Source organism: Neomonachus schauinslandi, chromosome 2 (genome assembly GCF_002201575.2).
Source record: "Neomonachus schauinslandi chromosome 2, ASM220157v2, whole genome shotgun sequence".
Taxonomy (NCBI): domain Eukaryota; kingdom Metazoa; phylum Chordata; class Mammalia; order Carnivora; family Phocidae; genus Neomonachus; species Neomonachus schauinslandi.
In genome coordinates this window covers 72558642-72576441 of record NC_058404.1, presented here as the reverse complement: position 1 = coordinate 72576441, position 17800 = coordinate 72558642, and positions in this window count along the sequence as shown.

Genomic DNA, 17800 nt, shown 5'->3' with positions numbered 1-17800 from the left:
TGTTACCTAAGAAAGCTTCTCCAGTGAGATAAGACAGGAAAGAGTTCATCATACTCTCTCCCCAACCAAGTGTTTAAATTTTTAATCAGAAAGTTAATTTTTAGTGGTGCCTGGGTGGCCCAGGCGGTTAAGCATCGACTCTTGATCTCAGCTCAGGTTTTGATTCCGGGGTCATGAGTCCAAGCCCAGGGTCATGAGCTGAAGCCCGGTGTTGGGCTCCGCATTGGGCTTTGCATTGGGTGTGGAGCCTACTTAAAAAGAGAGAGAGAGAGAGAGAGAAAGTTATTTTTTACATATGCTAGTTATTTCATATGAGTTAAGTCTATATTTCTCAAAGGGGGAAAAAGATGATTTTTATGGGATTGTCAAGCACTATTTCTAATATTGTAGTTGATTAAAAAAATAACAATTGGATGACTGGATCTTGATGTTAACTAACAATTAATACCAATCAGCAAAAGTTGGCTTTACTGCTGCTTCCTTTAGTTAGCACCTATGTTAACTGAGGCCTTAGTTACAGGTTTGGTCCCTGTAGAGACCATTAATTTATGTACAAAGACCTCTATTTCTAATTCGTTGCCTTGGGAAGATAGGTTGTTAATCACGGGAGGTACACTGACTGAATGTAAAGATGGCTCGGGATAGCCTATCACACAATTGGAAAAAGCACCTATTCCACCTTATAATCATCTTGGTGCTGACATTTACACCCCGGAGACATCAAAAGTTCAAATTAATCTGTTAAGCAGAAAGTATCAAATGAGGGTCAGTGAATTGAAATACACATATTTACTCTGAGATTTTTTCTTTTTAAAAGCTCCCATACTTCTGAAAGCATTTTGAGATATCATCTAGACTGGAGAGTCACCAGATTAAAGCATGGTCTTTAGCTTCCAAGCTGTGTCCTGTAGAAAGATCATTAATTCTATCAACACGCAAACAGTTGCTATGTTCCTGGTGGATCTGTGCTAACACTGCCAGATACAGAGGGAGGAAGCTCTAACACTATACAATGCTCTTTTTTGTATGAAACTATTCACCATTTCTTTTGTTAGGACTAAGTTGCACTTTTTTTTTTTTTAAGATTTTATTCATTTATTTGACAGAGGGAGACACAGCGACAGAGAGAGCACAAGCAGGGGGAGCGGGAGAGGGAGAAGCAGGCTTCCTGCTGAGCAGGGAGCCCGATGCGGGGCTCGATCCCAGGACGCTGGGATCATGACCTGAGCCAAAGGCAGATGCTTAACGACTGAGCCGGCCAAGCGCCCCAGGACTAAGTTGGATTTTAAACATTTATATAGACTTCCTTTTGTTTTTCTTCCTTTTTGGGGGGTTTGTCTTTTACAGAAGGTATATGAAGATATTTATTCTGAAAAATTGCATTTCATATGAGAAAAAACACATTTACATGATATCTAGACTACTTGAACCAACTATATTTTTTACATCCCTTTCGATTTTTATTGATAACTTTTCTTCCCAGGTCCCATAGTCATGGAGAGAGCTCCCTTTCTATTTTCTTCCCTTACCAACAAGTATCCAAATTTAAGCTTCTTTTCAGTAAGAAAAAATACCTCCATATCACTTATCTTCATTCTTCCTATTAATATGGATCTCCTTTCCCCATAAACTTGCAAACTTATAACAAACCCTAATTTGGAATTTATTCCTGAAAAAGAATTCTAGTTGGTAAAGGTATTTAAGAGGCTCTTTTCTAGGAGCCTTGAGAAATAAAAGTCATTCCTTTACTTTTATATACAGAGAATATAGTTTTTATAGCATTTGAAAAATACATCTATTAATAGATTTTGGATAGTAAAAAAATTTAGAAGAAATCTGACCAAAAGGACATACAATGTAAGTACTGCAAGGGTCTTTAAATAGCACTGTCTTCATCTAAGCAAGGTTCTATGGCCTGGCTAATGCCAGTTGAGAAGCCTTTGTTTATTTGGTTTTCTTTATATGGGGGTGGGGGAGGGTGTCTGGTGGAAGTTAAAAAGGAAGATAGAAATGTAAAATAACCCTTCAGGCCACTTCCAGGAACTATCTTTTGCACCTCACAAGGTGACATCTCCACCTAGTGAGGTTTTAAGGATCTTACAGCAACTCCTAGAAATACTTTAACTGTTACAAGTCCTAGAAATAGTTTAGTCACTAATGGTAATCAATATGATAGAGCTTGCCACCTTTGCAGTTCTTGAGGTAGAGAATTGACGTGTTAAAAAACAAAACAAAATAACAGCCAAGTAGTTACATTCTATGCCTAGATTTTCTAGTTGTTTTATATTTCATTATCATTTATATAGGCATATAGTCTATATATGTGAGATTGGTGGTATTCATGGACTGAAGGGCAGACAGTTTAGGAAGATATTTGTTAAACTTCTACTTAACATGCTCTGGGCATTACGCCACTTGTTTCTCTGGACACATTTTGAGACAGTATAGCATAGTGGTTATGTTTGCAGGGTTCTGAGGAGAAATAAACTTACTTGCTGTATGACCTTGAACAAACTACTCAAGCTCTCTGTCTGGTTGTCTTCATCTGACACGTGAAGCTACATGGGGCAAGTACCTTTGCCAACGTTATTGTGAGAATTAAATGAACTAATATGTGAAAATACCTTATAGTTGTTTCTGGCACATAACCAAGTGCTCAGTATTTGTTAACATTATTTATCATTAATCCTCCCAATCCCTGGGACACCTGGGTGGCTCAGTTGGTTAAGCATCTGCCTTCTGCTCAGGTCAAGATCCCAGGGTCCTGGGATGCAGTCCTGCATCAGGGCGGGGAGCCTGCTTCTCCCTCTGCCTCTCTCTCTCTGACAAATAAATAAATAAATAAATAAATAAATAAATAAATAAATAAATAAATAAATAATAAAATCTTAAAAAAAAAAAAAATCCTCCCAATCCCCATTTTAAACAGGCTCAGAGAAGTTATGACACAACCACAAAATGGTAACATGGATTTGAGTCCAGCTCTGTCAGACTCCAAAGTCCTTGTTAATTCCTACTGTGAGAGGAGGGGTAAAAAGTACATAAGCATGTCTTGTTAACAAAATTTGAGACATTTGTTAGTGTCTTGAACATATGGAGACAACAAACTGAAATCACTAGTTAATGTGGAAGAAAGCACCTCGAGGTTGGGTATGAGGGCACCTATGTCTTTGTGTAACCCAGTGAATTATTCTGGGCATCAAGTCCCTCATTTGTTAAAGCGGAAGCTACGTGATCGAGGTTCTTTCCAGCCCTGTTCTTCTATTAGTCAACAGAATAGGTCCCTAAAGCCATTTTTATTTTCTTTGCAATTTAAACTCATGTTCTATCTTCAAAGTAAGCAAAATTCAAGGCGTGTATGCAGAATAACACACAACTGTATCTGCGAAAGTTGGTTTTACACAAGCGTAATACCTGGTTCTTCAACTCCGACACCGCCATCTCTCCCCCAAACTGATTACAGGTGGAATCAGGCCTATTATGAGGTCTCCTGATTTAGCCCATTCTCCTAGGCATTTAAAGCACTTAATTTTTATGTGTCTAGTCCTGTTTGCAAATCCGCCTGTTAGCCTTCTACCTTCCCATCCTCCATCCCTACGCCCTTATTAAAAGTGGTCTAAATTAGGAGTTTAAGACTTGAAAACTCCGTCAAATGAGAAGAACCATGGCTCAGTCGTTAGAGAACCATGACCATGTACCCATATTTTCCCCGATGTAAAAAAAGTATGTCAAAATCATAGCCTTTGTTTTTAAACACCTTAACAAAACACGCAGCATTTTCTTTTGGCATCATTACATGTACGCCCACCCCCTAAAACTCGTTTTCCTAATCCCAATTGGTTAAAGTGCCTGTCACTCCAACCGCTTTTACCCCCTTTCGAGAGCCTCCTTCTAATTAAAACCTTGGTCCCGCCCACTCTCCCCTCCCTGACTCCTCCCCGGGGCTGGTCACTGATTGGTTGAGGCTCCACTCCTCGTGGGGCTGCCTAGGCTGCTGCCCGCAGCGCCTGCTGGGAGACAAACCTAGGCGCGAGGACGGCGCGAGCTCCTCCTCGTGGACTCCCCTCCCCCTGTGGCAACCCCCCCCGCCCCCGCCTCCCTCTCCGACCGACTGGTCCCCGATACGGTGGCGGCGGTTTGTGGTCGTTGGTCCCAGGGATTTAGGACCAACATTTGAAGACCCGAAGGGGTGAGGAGGGGATGGGGACAGCGGGGTCACTGCCAAACCGCTGGTAACGGCTGGAGAGCCTGCCTCCCGGCCGCAAAAGGCCCTGTCCGACACACTGTCACGCCAGATACGCAGTGGGGACCCACGCCCCACTGGAGGCAGTGTCTGCGGGATTCGCCCTTCTCACTCCCCTGCCCCGACGGGCATCATAGGCTCGGCTTCCCGGCCCCAGAGGGCATCTTTGACTGGATAGCTCCTGCTGTCATCCTTTGCGCCGCGTGGTCCCAGCCGTCTGGCGCCCAGTTCCCCGTGTCGTCGGGGGCCCTTTGGCGGCTCCTTCCGCCCCCCCGGCGCCCTGCCCTCTCTCTGCCTTATTTCCGCTCTCCCCCGCCACCTTCCGGCTGCTTCCCACCTGCTGCCCTCCATGTTCTAACACTGCGTCCGTCGACCGCCACACGTCAAGGGCGTCTGGCCGTTGTCGCGCCCGCGCGTCCCCTCTAGAGGCTTTGGGACGACGTCCGGGGCGTCCCGACTGCTGGGTGAGATTTGGCTATCAGGTCGCTTTCACTGAGTTCTAACTGGGGATGAGCCTCGAACTTTCTTCTGCCTTTGACTCTATTTATTCCCCAAGTGCTCTCTCGTGTGTAGGGTTTTGAACAGTGGGAGGTTGCGGGTGTGCGGGAAAGATAATTGACCCCCTCTCCCCCCGACACGCGCGGCAGGCAGCCATGGACGGTAATAACACGCAATAGTATCATTTGTGTTTCCTAACGTCAGATAGTTTTAATTACAAACTTTTTAGAGTATTTACTTTGGAGTCCTGGAAAGACCACGAAACCTGGAGTCAGAGACCCGGGACTTAATCGTGGCATTGATGTTAATTCTAAGATCCTTGGGAAGCCAGGACCAGTTAATTGAGCACCAGTTTCTTCCTTTGTGAATTTAGTTAATGTTGAAGTTTCGTTAAGCTCTCTCTTTAGGTTCTTGACAAATAATACATAGCCTTTATAATATACGATGATTTTAATATAGGCCAGTATTGTCGAGGGAGTATCAGGAGGAGCTTTTTAAGACTTGGCTTCTCTTTACAGATCTGTTCCACTTTGTGTTTGAGACTGGCCTTAGAAACAGGAAGCAGGATATATTGAATGTTTAAGTACACTAATATATAAATAACATACGCACATGTCGGTAGAATTTTCCTTATTTGAATAATAGGAAGATATTTTCATTTCAAGAATCACTACAATGTCCAAATGTTGAGCAGTTGGACAAACTTCCATTCAGAGATTTTCAGAATTAAAGCTCCTTCTCAGCTGTAATGATTGCCTTCTTTCCAGGGTACACATCTAAAAGTTTCTTTTTAAAAATTTGTTTGCACCTATATGCCATAATAGACATAAAGATGGCTGCAATTGCTAAATACTAGCAGCACCTTAGTTCCTGTTTAAGACACTGCTCTAATTACTAATTTTCACTTTAGAGGGTGGAGTATTGGACTTGAACATTATTGCCAAAGATTATAATACATATCAACATCTGGAATATAAACGTGTATTATTGGATGTATTATGAGTTAACAATTATGAGAGTATGCCGAATTTATGGACTGAAATTAAGCCTCGTATTTTTAATGCTGTCATTTTTGTTGTTGGAAACAGACATGTTTTAAGGAGTGTTTGTGAATACAAATCAAATAATTGTAAAATCTGTCCAGATTTCTATATTAATGCTGGGTTGTGTCTTATTTTATTTTACTATCTGATCGTTGGTAAAACAAAAAAAAAAAATGAGGAAAGAAAATATTTCTGTGTTCAAATTGTAACATTTTGGATGAAAGCTTATAGAAGACCTTATGTAGGGAATAGCAGTGTATTGTGTAGTGGCATACAAGAATTTTGGTTGTATTGTGGATATCTTTATTCTAAATTCAGAGAATTTTGTGTTCAAAATATTTAAAAAATTTATTTTTAATTATATAATTAAAAACAATACTGCCCTCCACAGTATTACTAAAAGTTGTGAAACACCCTGTACCAACACTTTTTATACATTATATATTTAACTTCTAGGAACAAAAATGTGTCCTCATTTTTTTAATAAAAATAACTTAAAATGGAATTGAATTGATCCATCTATAACCTTTTATTTTGAAATAATGTTAGACTTCTAAATCCATACACTTTTGAGTAATCCTTCTCAGTTTCCAACCATGTGGAAAATAGTGCAGTCTGTCACTAAAATGAGTTGCCACCAAAAAACTTCCACTGACTTGGCAACCGTGGTCTCAGCATACCATACTCAATAACAATTGAACTAACAAATAGGGATTTAATACCATGTAATTTAAGAATTCCATAAAGATCTAATGTGCTTTCTATAAAAGCATTTTGATACCTTAAAAATTAATGTTTTCTTCACTTATTGCATTCACTTTTTAAAAATTATAGTAAAATTTATAAAAATGTTCGTTTTCACTTCATAAATTTTTACAGTAATTCATAAGATGAAGTTTCAATTTAAGTAGTTTGAATTCGGCTGACACATTCCTTTAGATAAGTGATTAATTTCATGTATATTTTGCTAAAATTGTGCTAGTAGTTTTTTTATTAATATATTTTCTATTTTGAAAGTATGAATTTGAAAATTTTTATTTTTGTCAACTTACTAAGATGCTTAAAATTAATGAGGATATAGTTAGCATTTAAAGCTAAAGGCTTGATTCAAACTGTTCCTTGAATACCTATCCTTTGATTGGTTATGCCATTTGGCCTTCTAATTTATAGCTTAGGTTTTTTCTTTAACTTTTCTTCTAATTTTCCTTTTGAAACTGAGCTGGAGAGGAAAGTCCAAAGTTTAGGAAAAAAGGTTTATCTGTGACAACAGATTATTTGTGTTTATATGTGGGTATAACAACTTTTAATCTGCCATCCCCACTTTTTCTTTTCTTTTTTTTTTTTTTCTGTCTATGTCATTCTCTTGCTCAGGACCCTCCTTCCTTTACTCAGATTCCTTGGCTCAGCAAGACTAATTGAGCCTAGAAGCTTCAGTGGTATGTCCGTTTTGTTATAATGTATAGGACTGCTATGCTTCCTTGGAATTTTGGTAATTCTCAGATTGATTCTGGAATGTTTTAGAATAAATATAAAGATATTATATGCCTGTTTTAGATTTGATTTTTAATTCTCTGGTTGAGGTTCTTGGATTCTGGCTTTTTTAGAAATGTATTTTGTTAAATTAAGTGTGGTATTAAAGGTAGATATTTTTAGATTTTTAAATTAGATATGTGTATATGTTACTTTTGTGTGGAGGCTTTAAGATAAAGCTTTACATTCTTTTTTTTTAAAAAAGATTTATTAGAGAGAGAGAGAGAGAGCACAAGCTTGGGGGGCAGAGGAGCAGAGGGAGAGAAGCAGACTCCCTGCTAAGCAGGGAACCTGCCGCGGAACTGGATCCCAGGACCCCAGGATCATGACCTGAGCCAAAAGCAGATGCTTAACTGACTGAGCCACCCAGGTGCCCCAAAACACATTCCTTTCTAAAGAGAGGGTGAGACAAAAAAAAAAAAAATAGGGTGAGATTAGTGACTCTCTGTATGTCTTATACTTCTGTAATTTTAAGTTTTTAAAATATTTTGATTGAGATTTCTTTAAATGTACTAAGTCTAGCATATTTTTCTAGTCATCTATTAAAAAAGAGTCTTTAATGTGTAGATTAACCAATTTCAGCATGACACCCTAGGTAATATCTTTAAAAATACAACTTTAGAGACATGAATTGACCCAAAGTATAGGTCTGTAAGTAATTGCAGGGGTGGGTTGGATTGCACAAATCGGCCATTTAGAGTAAGCTATGAGTTACAGAAAAACAAAACTGTGTATTAGTTAAATTCTACATTTTGGGTAAAATGGAAGCAGAAGGTATATCCGTTGTTTTTATAGCAGTAAATATATATGTAAGGTAGCATATTAAACTAGTAGCATGTTTAAAATATATAAATCGGGGTGCCTGGGTGGCTCAGTCATTAGGCATCTGCCTTCGGCTCAGGTCATGATCCCAGGGTCCTGGGATCGAGCCCCACATTGGGCTCCTTGCTCAGCAGGGAGCCTGCTTCTCCCTCTCCCACTCCCCCTGCTTGTGTTCATTCTCTCACTGTGTCTCTCTCTGTTAAATAAATAAAATCTTAAAAAAAAAATATATATAAATCTCATATTTTCCTATTCTCCACATTGTATCAACATGGTGTCTTTAGTGTAAGGGGCCTAGTGCAGTGTCCCATGGGATGCTTAGACCATTAAGGTCCCTCTGGACTAAATTATGAGAGAGAGCCAGAGTTTATAAATGTCTGAGGGTTTAAGCCACAGGTCTTTTCAGTTAGTAGTTTTGTGACCTTAAGCAAGTCTCTACTTTATTTGCTCTTGGTTTTTTATGTGTAAAATTGGAGGTGGTCTAAGGTCCACTTGCAATTCTAATATTCTCTTAGTAGAAAATCTTCAATGATAGTATAATGTCGAAACCTAGTAAAAACAATCTTAAATGGAGAAAGGTAGCTTTATTATTTAAAAAAAAAGTTCCTTCAGAATATCACATATACTTGTTCTTCAGATGTAAATACATTTTTAAAATGAATTATCAGGACCCAAACAGTATTAATGGGTGGATAATCAGTCACATTACAAGGATGACAGAATGTTGACTATTTAAAAAGAAAATGTAGAATCATTACTATTCACTGGTCCAGCTAGGGCAGTTTTTAGATATTTTCTGATTATATTTGGAAAGTTTGCTCTTAATTAAGCATGAATAAGAAAGTTATGTCTTGGGGGCACCTGGGGGGCCAGTTGGTTAAATGTCCGACTCTGGATTTCAGCTTAGGTCATGATCTTGGGGCTGTGCTGGGTGTGGAGCCTGCTTAGGATTCTCTCTCCTTCTCCCTCTCCCCTCTCTTGCCTCTCTCCCTCCCTTAAAAAAAAAAGTTATGTCTTGGAAAAGGGGGTTAAGTCAGGCCATTTCATAGCTGGGACACAAGTGGGTAAAAGATCAGAGGAGGTTAAGAAGAACTTGTGGGTTGAATCTAATATGAAATTCAGTATGGCTTTAAAATCCAGTTACTTTGACATAGGCTAGGGAAGATTTGGGTATTTTGTTGACGGTGTACTTGATTTGAACCATCAATGCCATGCAGCTGCGTAGAACACTAATGTCATCTTTCCTCTGTAATTTTGGCCACTATGCTTTTAAAGGAAAAAGAGACAGGATAGTGTGGGAACATGAAACTGTATCATGTAAAGAGCAGTTAAGGCAGCATTTTCCAAATAATTTTATAGAAAGTTAATAGAAGTAGCAAGGAAAATTAGGGTATTGTGTTGAAATGTTTGAAAAACAGGAGTTAAAGGTGAAAGGTTTGTTTTAGGTGAAACTTTTCATGGCCTTAAATATGCTGATGTTCATTGCGATACTTTTTTTTTTTTTTTTAAAGATTTTATTTATTTGACAGAGAGACAGTGAGAGAGGGAACACAAGCAGGGGGAGTGGGAGAGGAAGAAGCAGGCTTCCCGCGGAGCAGGGAGCCCGATGCAGGGCTCGATCCCAGGACCCTGGGATCATGACCTGAGCCGAAGGCAGACGCTTAACGACTGAGCTACCCAGGCACCCCTTATTGTGATACTTTTAAGAGAGAGGTATAGTGATTCTCAGATGTATTTAGGTATGGAACACATTTTTGAGGCCTGTTAATAGCTCCTGGAATAATATTCTAAGGGACATAACATTTTAGGAAATGTTGGATTTAAGGAACTGGTAATGTTTAGCTTGAAGAAGAGGAGAATCATTTTTCACGTGCAGTTCTATGAAAGAGGCATGTTCAGTTTGGCCAGAAGAATAAAATGAGGATCTATGTGTGAAAGTTACAAAGGAAGAAATTATCCATTATAAGGAAGAACTTTCTTAAAGAGTTAGCCAAAGTTAAGTTGTTCTAGAGAACAGTGAGTTTCTTGTAAGAATTCAAGAATAAAATAGGTGACTGCTTTGCATCAATTTTGTAAAGGAGATGCAAACATCAGGTGGGTGATAAAATGAAATTATTTTTAAGGTCTCTAATAAATCTGAAATTATTTTATTAGAGTTTTTCCAAAAAGTTTTTTTTATTGACTTTTCTCCCTCTTAAATTAATACAGTTTTTTTTTTAAAATGATGCTATAGTTTTCAAAAGAGGCATGAGTAATTGAATAGTTGTTATAGTTGTGTTAAAGAAAACTATTGATGGGAAAAAGTCTGGATTTAGGTTCAGTTTCACAATTTATATGATTTCAGGCAAATCACATCACTTTTTGGAGATCTCAGATTATTAAATATCTAAAATGAAGGTAATTTAAAGTAGGGCTTTAGGAGCCCAATATTTAGGCAGCAGGTCTCTGATTTGAATATCTACTCTACCAATTTACTAGCACTATAAACGGAATAGAATAATACCTCACATGGTTATTTTAAGTACTAAATGAAATAATGTTTATAAAGTGCCTGTCATCATGCAGGCATAAATAGCTGAATGCAGAAATAAACATAAAATGGAATTTCACAGATTAGGAAAGATAAAGGTTGTAAAGTAATTCATCAAAGTTCTCTTGACTAAGCATAGCACTCAGGTCTTCTCTCATCCAAGCCTATTATTTCTAAATCACAGTATCCCTCCCTTTCTGTCTCATTCACTGAACAGTAATCACATACCAGGGAGTGTACATGGTGGTAGAGATTTGGAAATAAAAGACTAGACCTTTCTTGATAGATGGCAGAATTTAGGGGAGGAGGAGGTAGAAGGGATTGACAGACCAGCACTCTGAGATGGGTTCTGTGATGGTAGTACAAAGAGAGGAATACCTAATTTAGCATTGAGAAGGGAGGGTCGCGGGATGGTTTTCCTGAAGGATATTAGAAATGGGAAAGGCAAAGAGAGTGAGAAAGGACTGTGGGAACAAGCTACACAAAGGCTGGTATGTGAGAACTTGGCACATTTGACAAATTGCAAATAGGTAAGTATTGTTGACATATAGTAAGAAATGAAGTTGGAGAGGTAGGCTGGGCCAGATTATGAAAGGACCTTTATGACTTTTTCTTTTCTTTTTCTTTCTTTCTTTTTAAAGATTTATTTATTGCAGTGAGGGGGAGGACCAGAGGAGGAGGGAGAGACCCAAGCAAGACTCTTCGCTGAGTGCACAGCCCTGGATATGCGCTTGATCTCAAGACCCTGAGATCAGACCTGAGCTGAAACCAAAAGTTGGATGCTTAACCGACTCTGCCACCCAGGCGCCCCTATGGCTTTTTAAAGAGTTTAGATTTTATATTTAAGGAACAGTGGGAAGCCCCTGAAAAGGCTTCTTACTTTCAATACAAGTAGCACATGTTCTTTTTTTTTTTTTTTTTCAATTTATTTATTTAAGACAGAGAGAATGAGAGAGAGAGAGAGCACATGAGAGGGGGGAGGGTCAGAGGCAGAAGCAGGCTCCCTGCCGAGCAGGGAGCCCGACGCGGGACTCGATCCAGGGACTCCAGGATCATGACCTGAGCCGAAGGCAGTCGCTTAACCAACTGAGCCACTCAGGCGCCCCCAAGTAGCACATGTTCTTGACAGTCACAGAAAAGTGAGAAGTTAGGGTGCTTTGATTCCTCATTCCTACTTACCAATGATAACTACTGTTAAAGTTTCTTGTAAATTTTTCTAAAATTTTTTTACGCTTCTACAAACATGTGAATGTATACATGAATATCTTTAAACAAAGCATTCAGTTGTTCTCCAACGTACTTTTTTCCTCATATATTTCTTGAGTATTTGTCCATATCAGTACATAAAAATCTGACATTCTCTGACAGTTACATAATATTCCATTATGTAGTTATACCATAATTTTTGAATACTTTATTTATAGACAAATAGCTATTTTCTAGATTTTTGCTTTTTTTTTTTAAGATTTTATTTATTTAATTGAGAGAGAGCAAGAGCGAGAGAGTGCACAGAGGAAGAGAGAGAAGCAGATGCCCTGCTGAAGAGAGCCTGATGCGGGGCTTGATCCTAGGACCCTGAGCGGAAGGCAGATGCTTAATGGACTGAGCCACCCAGGGGCCCCTCCAGATTTTTGCTTTTACATACATTGTTTCAGTCCACATGCTTGCACATATATATTTTGCATACTTGTGCAACTATATCTGTAGTTAATTTTTTAGTAATTACTAAGTTTATAAACATTTTAGATTTTGATAAATATTGCCAAATTTCCCTCTAAAAAGATAATTCCAATGAAATACATGCCTCTTAACAGTCTATGAAGTCCTGGTAAGGATTTTTCTGAATTTTCTGTTAGACTCCACATCCAACAAATAATTATTGAGTACCTACTGTGTACCAAACACTGTAGGGGATAACAGGCAAAGTGCTCAAGGCAGATGGAATCTCTGCCCTTAAGCAGCCCAGAGTTAAAACCATAGAAAATTTGTAGGTGTTTTGTTTGGTCTGTATAGTTTTTGTTACCGTTTTTATATTTGAAATAATTTTCAGTTTTTTGTTTGGTTTGTTTTGGCTATGCAATACTCTGTTTTTAAGGAACCATGAATCTCTTAGAGAGATTGCTCTTGAAAATGCAGGCTTAAAACAGAAGGCATCTAACTGGATGATGATGATATTACTATATCCTGGATTATAAGTTCTTTTAAGGCAGCATCTATTGCTTTAACTCTGTACTAAATTTTGGAAGGAATGGTAAAAACCACATGGTCCAGCAGTGCCCCCTTTGCTTGAATCTCTATAGCATGTTTAGCCCCTGTTTGAATACTTCCACTTGGCAGGAAGTTACCTTCTGTGGCAGTCCTTTCTAACTTAGTACAGTTCTGTCTGCTTAGTAGAAAGTTATATTAAGGCATACTCTCTGTCCCCAGCACCAAACACTCATGATTGTAGTTCTACCCTTCAGGGTCATCAGTGTGACTGAAAGTCCAGTAAAGTGACTCGGACATAGAAAACATTTAATAAATGTAAGAGAATTGTACTGAATTGTGAGAATTTGACTCATTAAGTTTTGAATTGGAATTTAGAACTAATATATACCCAGGACTAAGTTTGAACATGACTTTCTACCAGATTACTTTTTAGTCATGCCATTTTAATGCCTGTGAGTATTTGCACCTGTAAATGAAATGACATTTATGTAGCTTTGCAATATTTTACTTTATTATTTATTAAAGTATAACATATAGTGTTATGTTAGTTTCAGGTGTACAATATAGTGATTCAGCAATTCTGTACATTTTTCAGTGCTTATCTAACTAAGTATACTGTTAATCCCCTTTATCTGTTTCACCCACCTCCCTTCTGGCAGCTACCAGGTTCTCTGTATTTAAGAGTTTGTTTTGAGGATTTTTTAGGGTCTCTGTTTTGTCTCTTTCATTTGTCCATTTGGTTTTATTTCTTAAATTCCACATATGAGTGAAATCTTATGGTATTTGTCTGTCTCTGACTTATTTTGCTCAGCATAATACCCTCTAAGTTCATCCATGTTGTCACAGATGGCACAATTTCATTCTTTTTTATGACTGAGTGATATTCCGCTGTACCACATCTTCTTTATCCATTCATTTATCAGTGGACACTTAGGTTACTTCCATTTCTTGGTTATTGTAAATAATGCTGCAGTGAACACAGGGGCACATATATCTTTAAATTAGTGTTCTTGTATTCTTTGGGTAAATACCCAGTAATGGAATTACTGGATCATATGGTAATTCTATTTTTAATTTTTTAAGGAACCTCCATACTGTTTTCCGTGGTGGCTGCACCAAATTGCATTCCCACCAGTTTTGCCGTTTTAGTAGGTAAAAGCAGCTCTTTGGTTCTCAAATTTTAAAAATTGCGATTTCACCTAAAAATCTGCAGATTTCTGTCTTCCCTCCTGAAAAATTGGAAAATTTGGCAAACTGGATTTGATCATGGTAACAGTTTGCTAGAATTGGGTAGTCAATGCCCTTTTCAGACGGTGCTTAGCATTTCTTAGAGTTCTATCCTTGGCCTTTCTGCTCATTTAACATTTTTTCCCAGGGCCTTGTAGGCATTTGAGTTGGTCATTTAGTAGATACAGAAACTTAACATGTCCAAAACTGAACTCTGATCCTACCCCTAAAATCTGTTCTAACTCTGTCTTCCTCATCTTTCTGCTTCTCATTGCTCAGGCCAGTACTTGGGTCTTATCCTTGACTTCTCTGTTTATCTCACAATCCATATCTAGTCTGTCAGTGAATTCTGTTGGATATATTTTCAAAATATATCTCATATCAGAGACTACTTTTCTTCTTTTCCCCTTCACCAACCTCTCTGGTCCATGCTGCCATTATCTGTCACCTGAGTTTTAATTATAGTCTTCTCATTGGTCTCCCTGCTTCCACTTTTGCTCTCCTTTGTTGTTGTTGTTAAAGATTTGATTTTTAAGTAAACTCTACACCCGGTGTGGGGCTTGAACTCACAACCTGAGATCAAGAGTCCCATGCTCTACCAACTGAGCCGCCAGGCATCCCACCTCTTTTGACTTTCCAAAACAGTAGCCAAATCATCCTTTTAAAAGGAAAGATCATATTACTCCTGTGTTCAAGAACCTAGGTGGCTCCTCATTTAACTCAGAATAAAAGCTGAAGTCCTTTGTGATCTGACTTACAAGGTCTGTGTCATATGGCAGCTTGTTACCTCTCTGACCTCATCTACTATTCTTATCCCTACCCCCGCTTTACCATACCAGTCCCCTTGCTATACCTTTTGTGTGCCATGCACACTTCTACCTTGTACCTTTGTCTTCGTTTTTCTGTTTGTGAAATAACTGCATGGACAGGTTTCTTAATTCTTTGCTCAGATGTTATCTTCTCATTGAGGTCAGTAGTAGTTATCCTATTTAAAATTGCACCCTGTCTTCTCTCAATTCCTTCCATGTGTCCTATCCCTGTCTCCCCCCACTCCCCCGCCACACTACTACCGTTTAACATATATTATTTCCTTATTACTTTTATTTATTTATTTTTTTTTATAATTTTTTTTTTAAGATTTATTTATTTATTTGAGAGAGCGAGAATGAGAGAGAGTACACGAGAGGGGGGAGGGTCAGAGGGAGAAGCAGGCTCCTCGCTGAGCAGGGAGCCCGATGCGGGACTCGATCCCGGGACTCCAGGATCATGACCTGAGCCGAAGGCAGTTGCTTTAACCAACTGAGCCACCCAGGCGCCCCCTTATTACTTTTATTATCAGTTGTTTTCTGCCACTGGCTAACACGCTATGCCAGGGAGGAATTTTGGTCTTTTATTTACTGATGTATCCAGACAAAAGGAATAGTACAGTGGTGCTCAACAAACATATGTTGAACAAGTGAATGAATCTGAGTTTGCAATTCCTGGTCTGCAGTTTGTGCTTTTCTTATTATTTTATTAATAAATTTACTAGACAATACTTTATTAGAAGTTAGTTTTATTTATTGTATATTAATTAGTAAATACATTTATAGTGTTTATATGCAAAATGCTGTTTTAAGCCCTTTATGCTTGATCCTGGTAACAACCCTGTAAAGTAGAAACTATTAGTATCCATTTTTTAGGGACAAGTAAACTGAAGCCCAAAGTGAGAGCTAGTAAGGGGGAGAACCAGGATTTGCATTTAAGTAATTATTTAGGTACTTGAATTTGCTCTTAATTATGACACCGTGCTGCTCTGTGTTGCAGATCATTTTTCCCTATTTATAATTTTCTGTCTTGATTTTGTTTTTTGCCTTCCAAAATAATAGTTAATATTTATGTAGTAAAAATAATATAGTAATATTTTCCTTTGAGGCTTTTTTGTTTATTTTTTAGAAGGGGCTTCTTGATTCTAAGATTAAACCATAAATGTACTCATTTTTTCCCCTCAGTTTTGATTTGTAGTCAAAGTTTAAGATGATCAGATACGTATTTTATATCACCTTGATAGCATCATGGAGATTTTGTTTGAAGGGCATAAGACTAAAACCTGGAACAACAGTTAGGAACCTAGTGCTAATTCCAGTAAAAAATAATTGAGAACAGGCTGTGGGGATGGATAGGAAGAGATTGATTTCAAGATATATCCAGAGGTAAAATATGCAGGTCTGTGAATCAAAGGAAGACTGCATTAGCTCATGAGTTTCTGGTTGTGAAAGTTTGGAAGAGAGGGGGTATGTTGTGGTGCCATTTATTGGTTGAATGGATGAATTGATAGAGATGTAAAACAGGAAGGAACATAAACAGGTTTGGAAGATAAAGTGATATTCAGTTTTGGATATGTTGAATTCAGGATGCCTACTGAATATCTAATTTTCTTTCCTTTTTTTTTTTTTTTTAAGAGAGAGAGCTGTAGTGGGGGTGCGGGAGGGGCAGAGGGAGAGAGAGAATCCCAAGCAGACTCCTCGCTGAGTGTGGAACCTGATGTGGGGCTGTTTCAGGACCCTGAGATCATGACTTGAGCCGAAATCAAGAATCAGACCCTTAACCGACTGAGCCACCCAGGTGTCCGTAATATCTCATTTTCAATACATTCATTAGGTAGTTTGATAAATGAATCTTAGCGTCATAAAAAAAACTGGGCTACTAAGTTTAAGGAAGTGAGGTAGATGCCAGGTAGAAACTATATGGGTCTAGGAGCTACTTTCCTGCCTTGTTTTCTTCAGAATTATTCCATTGAATGTAATATAACAGCTTGCAAAGAGCTTCTGTCTGTGCCACTTTCTGGCTCTATGATCTTGGATAATTTATCTTTCTTAGCCTCGGTTTTTTTTATCTGTGGAAATAATTTTCTTTTAGCAAGGTTGAGACTCCCTTTTAGTAGTTGTAGAGACTAGAGATAATGTGTAGAAATTTTCTGTCATTTATAATAGTCTACTAAATAAACTGAACCTCTTCTGATTGTTATTTTTAGCCTGTTTCTATCCAGTGTCATACTTCTGTTCTGAAATCAGTTACTGTAAAGATAAATATCTGGATTCTAAGCTATGGTTATTTGCCGATGTTTAATGATTTGAAAGGTTCCAATATATGCATAAACATTGGTTTTTGTGTTCATGTCCAAAAAATGAGTCCTAGAGGTTTTTAAGAACAGTTAACTGACTTAATATTCATAAAAGCTATGAGATAGGCAGTGTATTATCCGCATTTTAAAGATGAGGAAATTAGGATATAGAACGGCTAAGTAACTTACCCAAAATTATAGCTAGTGAGTGCAAAATGATTTGAATCTAGGCAGTCAGAGCTATTGTGCTATACTAAGTACTGGGGAGTAAAACTGCAGTGACAGTTTCACTTACTCTAGAGCAGTGATTCTTTGGTGATGTCTTCTCCATTCCCACCTTCCCTAGGTTTGTGTCTGCCACATCACAATCCCCCCGCCCCAATCTTTGAGAAAATGCAAGATGTTTCTGAAAAAAGCAAAAACAAAAGCCATGTGGCTATGGGAAAAATTAAGATGTGCTGCCCTCTAGTATTTATCAGAACTAACTTTTTAATTAAGCCTCTGGTAATTCTAACAAGACTTTTACATTATTGCCCCATTTAATCCTAACAGCAACTTTGCAATAACTTGTATTGGTATTCTCATTTTACAGTGAG